Here is a 15,081-nt window from a genome sequence, read left to right on the forward strand (position 1 = left end):
TGAATCTAGTTATTTTAGTATAGAGAAGAGTTCCTTCATGCTAGAGTTAGATTTGGCAATGCGCTCATCATAAGAATTACGTTTATCCCGGCAGACTTCAATCTTACAGTGTGAGGAGAGCGAGGTTAGTTTGGCTTTATTATCAGTGGAGGGGCAGAGTCTCCAATTGGTTTCACTTTTTCTTTTCAGGAGGCGTAGGTCTCTGAGTTGTGGCATGAACCATTTATTTAAGTGGGCTTTTGGTTTGCTAGATCTAAGTTTAAGAGGGGCAATTTTGTCCAAAGTAGTGAGCATGATATTGTTAAATTCATGGACTAGGATGCTAGGATCTAGATTTTCTGGTAAAGCCTTTAGAGTGGGAAGGATCGCAGGGATTACTTTATCAACTGTGATGCTTTTTTTGTTTCTTGTTGGGCATGGTGGCGCTGGTAGAGGGGCCGTGGGAGTAGGTCTAGTCGTGGATAAGTGAAAGGACACCAGTGAGTGGTTTGTCCAGGAAAGAGGCGTGATGGATGAGATAGTAACTGTGCAGTTATAATCTGCTATCCATTCCAATGTTCTCCCCTTCTGGTGGGTGGGTTTATTGACTTTTTGAGACAAGCCTAATGCCTTGATTGTGTTAGCTATATCTGTAGCGTTTTTGTCCATCAGGTCATTAAAGCCTATATTAAAGTCCCCTAATAGGAGTAATGGAGAGGTTGGTTTGAGGTTGTTAGTAAGTGTATTATGCAGATCCTCCTCAAAGGTGCCATGAGGACCCGGCGGTCTCACATAAGATGGATGGTGAGTGATTGAGAATTATTTATCTGGAGTTTAGCAGATAGAATTTCGCAGGATTGTGACAATTGGGTAGGGGCTAGTCTGAGGGAGAGACACATTCTAGAGATGATAGCGATACCGCCTCCTCGTGCACCATCTCTGTCTTGTCTGGCTATTGTGTAGCCATCTGGGATGGCTAACATAAGCGATGGTCCTGCCGCGTTATGTCGCCATGTCTTGGTAATCGCAAGGAAATCCAGATTGCCTTCGTGATTAGGTCAGAAATGTCAGGGCATGGGCGACAAGCGATCTTGCATTGAGAAGTGCTCCTTTGGGTGGGGAGGGCTCAGTTACAGCTTTGACCTAGACAGGTTTGGCTGTAATATTATCGATTGATTTACGCTTAAGATTATTAGATTGGAGGGCATTGGTATTGGTGATAGGGTGTGGCGGTGACAAATTAATATGAATAGGTTTGAAAATAGGCTGATAGTTTTCAGGTTGGTGGGAGGTAGGGATCTTCTCAGTGGTTTGTATAATTTTATTTATCTGGCACGGAGTCTATGGTTTCTATTAGACGTGGCACATGGTAGAGAAGCAAATGATGCTGGCCCTGGAGCACTGTGGTGTGCAGGCTGTAGGGACGTAGCATAGTGTATAGCCGTATGTGTCAGTTTGAGCGGTCTGGGCTCTAGTATGGGTGCTAGAGGGAGCTCGGTGATGCATACTTGGCTTCCAGTATCAGTGTATAATGTGGCAGCCATTGTGCAAAACAGAATGTTAGAGTTACAATTAAGGCAGTACTTGTGAGTCCTGTGAGGCAACTAGGCACTTGGGCCAGATCACAATTGGGCAGCAAGAATAAACAAAGTGGGTCAATGCAGGTAAGGAACCTGGGCCAGGTCACGGTTTAGCAGTAATCATAAGCAGATAAATCAGTTTGTGAGCGGCGCTTAGGCCAGTTCACCGCCCCAAGCAGCAGAAGTAGGCAACTGGGCACCTGGGCCTGATTACAATTGGACAGCAAGAAAAAACAAAATAGGTCAAAACAGGTGAGGCACATGGGCCAGATCACCACCAGGCAGCAAGAGTATGGCAATGCCAATAAGGCAACAGGGCGAGATTGCTATTCACAACTGGCAGTTTAAGCAGCACAAATTCTACCGTGCAGGTGAGGCATCTGAGCACCTAGGCCAGAACACAAATGGGCAGCAATGGTAGACAAAGTAGGTTAGTACAAATGAGGCATCTAGGCGAGGTTACAGTTAGCAATTTAGCCGTTAAACAGCCCCGATAAGGTAATGCATATAGGGCAGCTGGATGAGATAGCAGGGAGAGAGTAAAGTCAGTACCTATGTGGCGCCACGTAGTGTAAACAACAAAAGGGAGGCTGTCCAAGTGGCACAACTATAAGGGTTTCACAAAGTAGCAGGTATACCATGGTATGGTGTATGACCAGAAGGTGTAGGAAACACAGGTTCAAGAACACATGCGCATGAGTGTGGCATAATACAGTCCAGCAATAATAAGACACATACACTGCAGCAATGATGAGAACGCATCAAGGTGTATGCGGGGCTGTGGAAGAGGTGAAGATGAGAGTCATGGGAGATGGGTGTACAGGTCGGTGAGCATGGTTGAGATACTAGGTACATTTCGAGCATGCACCTGTGGCACAGCAGGCTAGCAGAGTGGGACAGCACTGCGATTCGGTATTTGGCATGTACACATGGGTAGGAGGAGTAGTTCAGAGATGGGTGCATGGGCAAAACAGTTAATGGTTCGATAGCCACTAGGGCTGTAATGTTACCTTAATGCAAAGGTGATGGATCGACTTGTGCAGGGGTTCTGGCAGAGGCAGACGGCTGCTGACAGGCAGAGGACAGGTGCTGGCCTTGTCTCCTTGGGCCTTGCAGACGTGGGCTGGCTTCCGCCTGCCGGCTCATTGGATAGGCTAGTGAAGAACGGCCAGAAAGCCAATCAGAGCCGTGTAGGGAGGCCTGAGACTGGGGTTAGGTTGAAGATGGCAGTGAATCTCGGTGGGCGGCCATCTTGGAAGGTGCTTCCTTCCTCGTGCACCACAATGGCATCCACAGAGCACAGAGGACCCCAGAGCAGGGCAACTGGGCCAGGGACAGGGTGGCAAGGTGCAGTAAGGCACAAAGGGCAAATATGGAGGCAAATTGTGGCAATTCCGGCGCACGTAGCTGAGAGCGCTATTTCTGAATTTGCATGCACAGTTTTAATGCGCTTACCGTCGCTTCACAGGGGAATCAGCTGGGACATCAGAGGCTTGCCCACTGCTCCTGCAGTGGACCGAGGGAGCTCCTGCTCCATAGAGGGCTGGTTCCTTTCAGGGGCTCCCCCTAGTTGGCGTAGCGGGAGAAGGCACGGCATGCAGGCTTTCGATGTTAAAGGCGCCCACGGCGGCGGAATAAATGCGCCCATCCGCAGCGGATGCCTTTGACAAAAGGTGCCATTAGCCCCCCACCACGCCAGCTCAGGGGAGTCTTTCAAGGGCTCCCCCGAGCTGGTGTGGTGGCAGAAGGCATGGCATGCGCCTCATTGTCATTGAATGCACCCGCGGCGGCAGGCTCAGTCAATGACAATGGGCTGCTGACACGCCATATTCCTATCATTACCTCCCCGCCAGACTATTTTTGAAACTTTAAGATTCCTACAGATTTTTGGTCACAGAATGTTGGCATGTACGAATCTTGCTTCAATTGTGCCATTTACTGTGTCTGTGATATTGGCCCTCCTTTCTACTGAAGACACTGCGATTGACAATACAGGATTCAGGATTCAGTGGCCCATGCAGTATCGGCGGTAGGACCCTGAGAAGAGCAGGATCCACCCAGCTGAAGTGCCTCCCACTTCTGCGTCTTTTCACCTGGCCCCTAGGGCAGGAGCGCATCCTATGACCCATCCTTTCATCCTTCTTGTTAGGAGAGACATTGGAAGGCCTCTCTGGGGGTCCTTTCTTCCTGTGTGTGATGAGCATACAAACTTTGATATTGTCACAAAACACATGCATCTACAGGAACGGGCATCTCTTACCCGACGGCCGCTGCTTGTTTTCAAGGCATCCTCATCTCATTCCACCAGGGAAAGTCTGCAGCAGGCTCTCCCTCCTCGGCCCAACCCCAGCCTGGTGCTAGTTCTTGAAGTGTTCCGGGGTGTCTTAGGACGACCCTCAATCAATGGCGGCCCCACCAAGGGTCGAAGCGAGTCGGCCATGATGAACATCGTCAATTCTTCTTTTTTCTAGGGCTCCTTGATCACAAAAATAGAGAATGTTATAAAAATGGCCGCAGTGTGTCAGTCACATGTGGGATAGAGGGAAAACAGGTGGATTTCTGAGTAAGAGCTGCCCTTACACCCCTTCTTGCGTCAAGGTAGGGATCAAGGGTCTGGTCACCATGCGTCACAGGGATATTTCTACTGGAGATAAACCATAGCTCTCAACCATTTGTCTCGCAAAGGCGGTGAAATGACCCCATTTTGTTTTTGGCGGGTGAGACGCCCATTGAAATGAATGGGCGTGCAGGAGGCTTGGCTGGTGAGGCAGCCCTTTGCAAGGCGGGCGACACCCGCCAAAAGCGGGTGAGTTGAGAGCTATGGATAAACGGGGGGTTGCCGGTCTCAAGAAGCCGATGCATGATACTGTTAAGACTGGGACGAGGAAGAGGCGTTAATGAGTTTTAGATGGCAGGTTTTCCTAGTGATTACAAAGGTGTATGAAAATACCAGACTCTCCCGTTCTCTATGCCCATTAGCTTAGACAGCCTTGCTTGAGTACAATAAAGCAGAAACAATACAAAAATGTATATTTTCTGTGAAAAGATTACATTGAAATTTGATGTAAATAAAGTAAGGAATACTGTCAATACTCACCTATTAAGGAGAGGCATAACGCTCTTGCCCACTTTTAAGCATCCCGGTGTTACACTGCCTCAAGAACATTCATGCTATTGTAGAAAGTTAACAGTAGCTTCTCACTTGCTTGTGTCATGTTCAAGGTAACTCCTAAAGCCACCCCGCCCCCATTCCAGTGAAACCTCTGCCGAGATAATCCAAATTCATGTAGTAAGAGATATTTAAAGGTGCTTAGGTTCTTAGTCCTGATCACAAAGTTCCTTTATGGAAAATAAATCTTTAGACTGGTAGAAGTCTTTCACTGGGACTAATGGCTAATCCCCTCAGTATCGTTAATGCGTCTTTAGATTCAATTAATTACTTCTTTATTTTTAACCGGCAGAAAGGAAATCAACTTTTTGTAAAAAAAATAATAATAATAATAACAAAAAGCACACGTTTTCTTTTGATAATAAAAAGAAAATGTTCCCCATTTCAACGAGGACAGGTTTATGTCCCTTGAACAACCAATGGGGAGCAGTCCTCAACATAAATCAGGACAGTGTTCATTCCTCATGCTCTTCTGAAGCTGTGCTAGAAAATCTGACAACGACAACTGCTCCTGTCATCTCCGTGCATCTGGCTTGAAGTGCCCATTTCATCTGCAGCAAAGGGCGTAACACTTTTTCCTGGGTAAGAATTATGTATTTGTTGTGCAGCTTTTCTTTTTTTGGCGGGGCAGGGGGGTTTACTTGATCGTCTTTCCATGCTTGCTCGCTAGCCCACTCCCCCTGTACAAAAAGACTGGTGTGTATTGGTGCATGTAGGCAGACAAGTGACCGGAACCACTCTTTGCATCACAGTCTTTCTCCGTGCATCTGGCTTGTAGTGCCCATTTGACCTGTAGCTATGAGAGTAGCACTTCTTCTGGGGTAAGAATTATTAATTTGTTGTGCGCCTCTCTGATTTCTATGGGTTTCCTTGATCTTCTTTCCGTGCTTGCTGGTCAGCCCAGTTTAACCTCTGCCCACTCCCCCTGACCTCTTTCACAGGTGTGGATTGGTCCATGTTGGCAGACACGTCACCAGAACCATACAACCTGAAGCACTCCTAGGGCAGCCGGCAAAGGGCCACGGCAAAGGGCACCTCTCTTAGGCACCTCGTTTGCTTGTTTGCCTGTTTGCCCTGGGCGCCCCAGCTAGGCCTCTAACGAGGTCTGCAATAACCTCCAGGTAAGAGACGGTGGGGTTCATTACAAGTATGCCAGTCCGGAAACAACAGTGCTGGCAAATTTACCTGCACCGCTGTTTCCGGACCGGCATACCTACAGGTCTGCCTGCCGGAGCGTCTGTGCCCGACAGATCTGACCATGTCAGGCACAGCGGCCACGGTAGGCAGACTGTCATGGAAGCACCAGCACCGTTAGGAACAGTGCTAGTGCTTCTGTGGTCCCCACTGAAATAGAGTGCTATTGGACTCTATGGGAATGGGGAACAACATTTTACCGGCGCCTGACTTTCCGGGGCACCGGGAAGTCATGCGCCGATAATTATTTACGGGTCCGGGGCCACCCGCCAGTAGCACCGGCATGGTTACTGCCTGACCTGTAATGAGCTCCGATGACTTGATTTCATATCCTTTGTTGTATTTGTGATCTCTAGACACTGCCTTATTTTTGAGTATACCCTCTGCGTCACATCTAGCTGCATTTTCAGTACATCCACTGTATCATATTTAGCTGCATTTTTTTGTTTAGCCACTTACCTGCATTCTGAGTATAGCCTCTGAGTACAACTTAGTCCTGAGTATTACCCACTCCCTTTCAAACCTAGTTGCCTTTGAGAGCTGCAGCACAGTCCCGCGTGTGAATAAAGAAAACAGGTGGACTGCATACATGCCAACCCTCCCAATTCAGGTGGGAGACTCCCGATTTTTTGGTGAAAAATATTGCTATTTTTTACGATCTTCCCCCTAAATAACTGTAGCCCCAATGCATTTCTGTGGGGAAATGTACGTCTCCCGATTTCCCTGTGGAAATCTCCCACCCAGGTGCATCTGAATGTTGGCATCTATGGGACTGTGCTGCCTTTGACTCAGGGGAAGGTATTGTTAGGAAAGTCTCCCATTTATGTGTAATTTTCCTTCCAGTTGTGTACCCCCCAACTTTTTGCTGCTGTTTAAACACCATAGCCTGACTTTTGCCAGTGAAGCACAGCCTTCAGCTGTGCTACACTGGGCTTTAGCTCACTTTATTATGGGGAAACTGACATGCCCTTAAAGATAGTCAGTACTGGGAGACTTTGTTTCCCTTACTCCTTTCCAATGTTGCAACTATTCTGCTACATGTTACAAGTGCACAATGTACCTTACAGACTCCCCCAAAGGATTTTTTAGGAGAAGTGCAGATGTGCCTTGGACAGGGCTGGTGGCAGCTTATCCTTTTGCTTATTTTAAACCTTTCTTGCCATGCAAACCGCGTTTACCGTGGTTGGCACAGGAAGGTGGCCTGACTCCAAAATGGACATGCCACAAGGTTCTTTGTCCTGTCTTTTGGCCATCTTGCGCCCTTACCTTCCCCAGGTCATGCCAACCAGGGTCAGCCCTTATTTGGGCATGCATTCTCCTGCGAAATGCCAAGCTTTTGCGGGCTTCTGCATGCCTTGTGTGTGTGCCTCCAGGATGTGGCTTTACTGTCTAGTTCCAATACACATTCTGGGTGCCAGAGAGTCTGGTGTGCTGGGAATGACTGGGACCACGGTGGTACGTGATTGGTCCACGTCTGGTGTGCCTGTATGTGAGCAGATCTCCCATTGGGTCCTCTTTGTTTTGGTGCGAAGGAGATTCTGGATAGGAAAAGGCCCCAAACACCCACACCAGGTCTAACTCTTCAGTTCTCACTGAACCTAGAATAGGATCCAAGTATCCTGAAACTAAGAAGCTGAGTCGAGGCACCGGTGGTGACCCTCTGGAAGATTTGTCACCCCGCACCTGCTGTTGTCCCGCTGGACCCCTCCGCATCTGATCGAACCAGAAGGTCTGCAAAGGTGCTTCGACCCATTTGAATAGTGGGACCAACTATTCACAGCACCTTCATCTAAACCTTCAAGTAAGCCTCTTCGGAAGTGTTCCTGGGCCAACTAGCTAACTGACCAGCTTGCGCAGAACCTTTGCTCTGAAACTGCCGTTGTTTGAATTTCACTCTTGAAACTTGGTGCATCGCAAGCTAGGTGTTCACGGCACTCTCACACCGAATTTCATACAATTGGCATTCCCAGGTCTGGAAAAAAGAGGGAGCACCCAAACCGGAGTACTCGGGGTTACTGTCTCCCAGTCGTGGTGACGAACTTTGCAGGTGCCTTGCTGCTGCACCCCTCTGTGCCCTGAAGCCTGCTACAGTGAAACTGGTCTGATCCCTTCACCAGGAGCGGAGAAATCGACACTTTCCTGGCAGGGAATCATCGCTGTAACTTCGCTGATGAAAGCCTCATAGCTGCACAACTGCTGAATTTGAACCAGCAACCGAAGTGGACTAGACTGCCGAAGTTTGGTCCGGAGTGCGACGGGCATCGGTGGGTATCTGCAACCCTTACCTTACCGATAGCCCCTAGCGCATCCATCCACTTTTACGCATGAGTGGACCCTGAGGGCCACTCACCGTTCCACAGGTAACCTGTTTTACCGTCCCTTTCCCAACTCCTGGAACCTGTTCTGCACTTTTGGGGAGACCCTCCACGAATAGTGGGAACTCGTTCTTCATCGCCTCACCCACCTTGCTGAGCTGATACAGCCCCTGCAAGAGACCCCATTTTTCACCCTGCTGCATAATCGAGTGCACCTGCATTTGAAAGTACATTTGAGCACTAGGATTCACTCTTCGTAGAGATTGGACCGCCTCTCAGTTTGGAATCGATCGACGAAGAACTGCCCAAAGTCTATTTGCACTGCTCGCTCCCTTTCTTTTTGGATCCACTCTGTGTTTTAACCCTTTAGGCCACTTGGTATTGTATATATGTGTTATACTAGTGTTGTATTGGTTTGATGGGGAGCAGGTGCAAGTGGAACTAGGTCACCTGGCCTAAGACCCACCCACCTGATGCCTTCCTGGTTCCGCTCTTTTGGCCTTAGCCCTGCCCACCTGGTGCCACCTGGTGCCTTCCTGGTTGCCGCTCTATCGGTCTAAGCCCGCCCACCTGGTGCCTTGTTGGTTGCCGCTTTTTTGGCCTTAGCCCCGGCCCACCTGGTGCCTTCCTGGTTGCTGCTCTTTTAGCATAAGCCCGCCCACCTGGTGCCTTCCTGGTTGCCGCTTTTTTGGCCTATGTCCAGCCCACCTGGTGTCTTCCTGGTTGCTGCTCTTTTTCCCTACTTAAGCAGCCCTCAAGCCTCTTTTCCTTTGCAGATGGGGAGCAGGTGCAAGTGGATCTAGGTCACCTGGCCTAAGCCACGGCCACTTGATGCCTTCCTGGTTGCCGCTCTTTTGGTATAAGCCCACCCACATGGTGCCTTCCTCGTTGCCGCTCTTTTGGCCTAAGCCCCATCCACCTGGTGCCTTCCTGGTGGCCTCTTTTTTGGCCTAAGCCTGCCCACCTGGTGCCTTCCTGGTTGCCGCTCTTTTTACCTACTTAAGCAGCCCTCCAGCCTCTTTTCCTTTGCAGTTGGAGAGCAGGTGCAAGTGGATCTAGGTCACCTGGCCTATGCCCCGCCCACTTAATGCCTTCATGGTTGCCGCTCTTTTTCCCTACTAAGCAGCCCCGCCCAGCCTCTTTTCCTTTGCAGATGGGGAGCAGGTGCAAGAGGATCTAGGTTTGTTAGGCAGAATCATATGCAGTACCCTTTGGGAACACTACACACAATTAAGACTACAAGTGCAAGTACAATTTCACCTTTGGTACAAGCCTAAACTACACAGTAATGTGGTAGCAGTGGCTGAGCAGCCAGACTTATCTCAAGAGTAAAGTGAACAGTACAACACTTACTCAAGGTTTCTTGGTAAAAGAATGTACATTTATTTACACAGTCATTTGGAAAACATTCCACTAGTAAGAGCAGCTCAATATCACAATCTAATATACTACAATACATAACCAATCAGTTTCTGAACAGGTTCAGCTCCCCTGACGTGGGAGCAAAATGGCACTTCAGTTACTTTAAAAAGGGGTAAAAAGACAAGGGGGGTCATTACGAGGTTGGAGGTAGCCATGGTGCTGTTAGCACCATGGCTAGCCCATTACCGCATTCCGGGTCCGGGGTCCCGATATAGGGATTTACCGGGTCATTCCAACCTTGGAGGACCCGGTAAATCCCCATTCCGGGAACCATTCCCCATTCCCATTCGAGCCCCCATAGGGCTCAATGGGAATGGGGATGGAGCTACCATTATTAGCTCTGAAGTCCCTTAACGGGTCCCTTCCATAACGCCTGGTAAAACCAGGCGTTAAGGAAGGGACCCGCTAAGGGATCTCGGAATAGGGTGGTAAGGGATTACCGGCACCGGTATCCTTACCGGTGCCGGTAATCCCTTACCTCCAAACTCATAATGACCCCCAAGGTTAAAAGAATCAACAGCACAAATACTTTCATAGGCAGGGCAAAGTGTTTCAGTTCACTACAACGGTACAATTAAATAGGCCTGGGCCAAAGTCAATGTTTCAGAGTCTTGTATAGGATAGCACAGTTCTGGTAGTAACCGGTTAAGTCTTTGCCACGGATCTTAGAAGAATTTGGTCAGATGAAAAGTTAGATGTTGGTTTAGGGAAAGACAAGCCTTCAAAGTCAGGGAAGTTTCACAAACTTTCACCGCGGCCGAACAGAGTTCTGCACCGCACTTGCACAGTACCTTGTAAGTGAAGAAAAGCTGTAGCTGAGGCAGTTGTTCCTGGTAGTTCCTGCAGATCTCTCTGTTCCTGAGCTACTACAAGGAGGACGTTGGAAGGTTCCTGCACTGCCCAGGGAAGAGGCCCCAATCTTGGCAAAACGTTGGTTTAAGGTGTGAGTGCCATAAAGACCACAAACTGGTATCCTTCCCACTGGCTATCTGGTTTTCAACAGCACTCTGAAGAAAATTCGACCAGTATGGGGACGGTGTCCAGGGGGCTTACGAGTTGGTTGTTCCCACAAAACTCAAGGGAAGAAGTTAACCTTGAAGGGCTTCTCTGTCGATGGAGTTTCAGACAATTCGGACCTGCAGCAGGGCTTCACCGGTGGACCAGGAGTTGCAGCAGTCGTCTTGATTCAGCTCGTCTTCGGTTCTTTCGTTCCAGTGGTCGACTCTGCTTTCCAAGTCCCAGAGACCTGCTTTTAAACAGTTTTCCCCCATTCATTCCAGCATGGCCGTCACTCACACAGCAGGGTGGCTGTCCGTGCCGGACAGCCAGCCAGGCCAGTCATGCCAGAGTGCATTCAGGTCTCCTAGGAGACTAAGTACAGGGAGTTTCGGGCACCTCCCTCACATCCTGTCCACCCCAGACACTCAGGCGCCAGAGGAGGGCTTCAGCACTGAGCCCTCCAAAGGCCAACGAAAAAAGGGACCAAACCTCGTTTGGCGCACGGAGACAAACACAAGAAGGACCTTTCCAAAAAGAAATGGATACCAGTGTTCGCGGTCGGGAAAAATCATGGCAGTTTGTTTAAAACCACTGCCACAAGCCGTTTCAAGTGGGAAATGGTAACATTTGACTGTTGCATGAGTGTTTAGACTCAGGGGATGCTAGGCAAACCCCTCCAGCACTCTATAGGAAGATAGTGTGTGCTGGGTCTGTACATTTAAAGAGACTAGTAAAGTCAATTTAACTTTACATGCTCTGGGAGACAGTAGTCAGTCCCCGAGAAGGTATTTCAACCTTGGGGAGTCTGAAAGACACCCCTGTGCCACTGCACTGAAGGTGCTGTGTGAGACGGAGAAAAAGATGATGCCTATGGAGTTGTTTTAAAACTCCATATCCAAAGAACACACAAGTAAAACACACTGAAAATGAAAAGTTCAAAGTGCCAAAATATGGCAAAAGAGCTGGAGGGCTCTAAGGTAGAGGGAATTTAGAACTTGTGTGAGAATTCTCCCTAACATGTTCACCTGGCATAAGCCACGCCCACCTGGTGCCTTCCTGGTTGCCTCTTTTTTGGACTAAGCCCTGCCCACTTGATGCCTTCCTGGTTGCCGCTCTTTTTCTCTACTTAAGCAGCCCTCCAGCCTCTTTTCCTTTGTAGATGGGGAGCAGGTGCAAGTGGATTTAGGTCACCTGGCTTATGCAACGCCCACCTGATGCCTTCCTGGTGGCCGCTATTTTTGCCTAAGCCCCGTCCACCTGTTGCCTTCCTGGTTGCCACTCTTTTGGCCTAAGTCCCGCCCACCTAGTGCCTTCCTGGTTGCTGCTCTTTTTCCCTATGTAAGCAGCCCTCCAGCCTCTTTTCCTTTGCAGATGGAGAGCAGGTGCAAGTGGATCTAGGTCACCTTGCCTAAGCCATGTCCATCTGATGCCTTCCTGGTTGCCACTCTTTTGGCCTTAGCTCCGCCCACCTGATGCCTTCCTGGTTGCCACTCTTTTGTCCTTAGCGCCGCCTACCTGGTGCCTTCCTGGTGGCTGCTCTTTTGGCCTAAGCCCCACCCTCTTGGGGCCTTCCTGGTTGCCACTCTTTTGGCTTAAGGCCCACCCACCTGGTACCTTCCTGTTTGCTGCTCTTTTTCCCTACTTTAGCAGCCCTCCAGCCTCTTTTCCTTTGCAGATGTGGACCAGGTGCAAGTGGATCTAGGTCACCTGGCCTAAGCCATGCCCACCTGATGCCTTGCTGGTCGTCGCTCTTTTGGCCTTAGCGCCACAAACCTGGTGCCTTCCTGGTTGTGGCTCTTTTGGCCTAATCCCCACCCACCTGGTGCCTTCCTGGTTGCTGCTCTTTGGGTCTAAGCCCCGCCCACCTGGTGCCTTCCTGGTTTGCCGCTCTTTTGGTATAAGCACCGCCCACCTGGTGTTTCCTGCTTGCTGCTCTTTTTTGCTACTTAAGTAACCCTCCAGCCTCTCTTCCTTTGCAGATGGGGAGCAGGTACAAGTGGATCTAGGTGAACTGGCCCAAGCCAAGCCCACCTGATGCCTTCCTGGTTGCCGCTCTTTTGGCCCTAGCCCCGCCCACCTGGTGCCTTCCTGGTGGCTGCTCTTTTGGCCTAAGCCCCGCCCACTTGGGGCCTTCCTGGTCGCCGCCCTTTTGGCCTAATCCCCACCCACCTGGTGCCTTCCTGGTTGCCGCTCTTCTTCCCTATTTAAGCAGCCCTCCGGCCTCTTTTCCTTTGCAGATGGGGAGCAGGTGCACGTGGATCTAGGTCACCTGGCCTAAGCCACGGCCACCTGATGCCTTCCTGGTTGCCGCTCTTTTGGCCTACGCCCTGCCCACTTGGTGCCTTCCTGTTTGCTGCTCTTTTTCCCTGTTTAAGCAGCCCTCCAGCCTCTTTTCCTTTGCAGATGTGGAGCAGTTGCAAGTGGATCTAGGTCACCTGGCCTAAGCGCCGCCCACCTGATGCCTTCCTGGTTGCGCTCTTTTGGCCTTAGCTCCACCCACCTGGTGCCTTCCTGGTTGGAGCTCTTTTGGCCTAAGACCCAGCCACCTGGTGCCTTCCTGGTTGCCGCTCTTTTTCCCTGCTTAAGCAGCCCTCCAGCCTCTTTTCTTTTGCAGATGTGGAGCAGGTGCAAGTGGATCTAGGTCACCTGGCCTAAGCCATGCCCACCTGATGCCTTCCTGGTTGCCACTCTTTTGGCCTTAGCCCCGTCCACCTGGTGCCTTCCTGGTTGCCGCTCTTTTGGCCCAAGCCCCGCCCACCTGATGCCTTCCTGGTTCCCGCTCTTTTGGCCTAAGCCCCACCCACCTGGTACCTTCCTGATTGCCGCTCTTTTTCCCTACTTAAGCAGCCCTCCAGCATCTTTTCCTTTGCAGATGGGGAGCAGGTGCACGTGGATCTAGGTCACCTGGCCTAAGCCACGGCCACCTGATGCCTTCCTGGTTGCCGCTCTTTTGGCCTACGCCCTGCCCACCTGGTGCCTTCCTGTTTGCTGCTCTTTTTCCCTGTTTAAGCAGCCCTCCAGCCTCTTTTCCTTTGCAGATGTGGAGCAGTTGCAAGTGGATCTAGGTCACCTGGCCTAAGCGCCGCCCACCTGATGCCTTCCTGGTTGCGCTCTTTTGGCCTTAGCTCCACCCACCTGGTGCCTTCCTGGTTGGGCTCTTTTGGCCTAAGACCCAGCCACCTGGTGCCTTCCTGGTTGCCGCTCTTTTTCCCTGCTTAAGCAGCCCTCCAGCATCTTTTCCTTTGCAGATGGGGAGCAGGTGCACGTGGATCTAGGTCACCTGGCCTAAGCCACGGCCACCTGATGCCTTCCTGGTTGCCGCTCTTTTGGCCTACGCCCTGCCCACCTGGTGCCTTCCTGTTTGCTGCTCTTTTTCCCTGTTTAAGCAGCCCTCCAGCCTCTTTTCCTTTGCAGATGTGGAGCAGTTGCAAGTGGATCTAGGTCACCTGGCCTAAACGCCGCCCACCTGATGCCTTCCTGGTTGCGCTCTTTTGGCCTTAGCTCCACCCACCTGGTGCCTTCCTGGTTGGAGCTCTTTTGGCCTAAGACCCAGCCACATGGTGCCTTCCTGGTTGCCGCTCTTTTTCCCTGCTTAAGCAGCCCTCCAGCCTCTTTTCCTTTGCAGATGTGGAGCAGGTGCAAGTGGATCTAGGTCACCTGGCCTAAGCCATGCCCACCTGATGCCTTCCTGGTTGCCACTCTTTTGGCCTTAGCCCCGTCCACCTGGTGCCTTCCTGGTTGCCGCTCTTTTGGCCCAAGCCCAGCCCACCTGATGCCTTCCTGGTTCCCACTCTTTTGGCCTAAGCCCCACCCACCTGGTACCTTCCTGATTGCCGCTCTTTTTCCCTACTTAAGCATCCCTCCAGCATCTTTTCCTTTGCAGATGGGGAGCAGGTGCAAGTGGATCCAGGTCACCTGGCCTAAGCCACGGCCACCTTATGCCTTCCTGGTTGCCGCTCTTTTGGCCTTAGCTCCACCCACCTGGTACCATTTTGGTTGCCGCTCTTTTGGCCTAAGCCCCGCCCACTTGGGTCCTTCCTGGCTGCCGCTCTTTTGGCCTAAGCCCCACCCACCTGGTGCCTTCCTGTTTGCCTCTTTTGTCCTTAGGCCCGCCCACCTGGTGCCTTCCTGGTGGCTGCTCGTTTGGCCTAAGCCCCGCCCACTTGAGGCCTTCGTGGTTGCCGCTCTTTTGGCCTAAGCCCCACCCACCTCGTGCCTTCCTGGTTGCCACTCTTTTTCCCTACTTAAACAGCCCTCCGGCCTCTTTTCCTTTGCAGATGGGGAGCAGGTGCAAGTGGATCTAGATCACCGGGGCTAAGCCACGCCCACCTGATGCCTTCCTGGTTGCCGCTTTTATGGCCTAAGCCCCGTCCACCTCATGCCGTCCTGGTTGCCGCTCTTTTGGCCTAAGCCCCACCCACCT

The sequence above is a fragment of the Ambystoma mexicanum genome, chromosome 3q (assembly GCF_040938575.1).
Source record: "Ambystoma mexicanum isolate Mex_15411 chromosome 3q, UKY_AmexF1_1, whole genome shotgun sequence".
NCBI lineage: Eukaryota > Metazoa > Chordata > Amphibia > Caudata > Ambystomatidae > Ambystoma > Ambystoma mexicanum.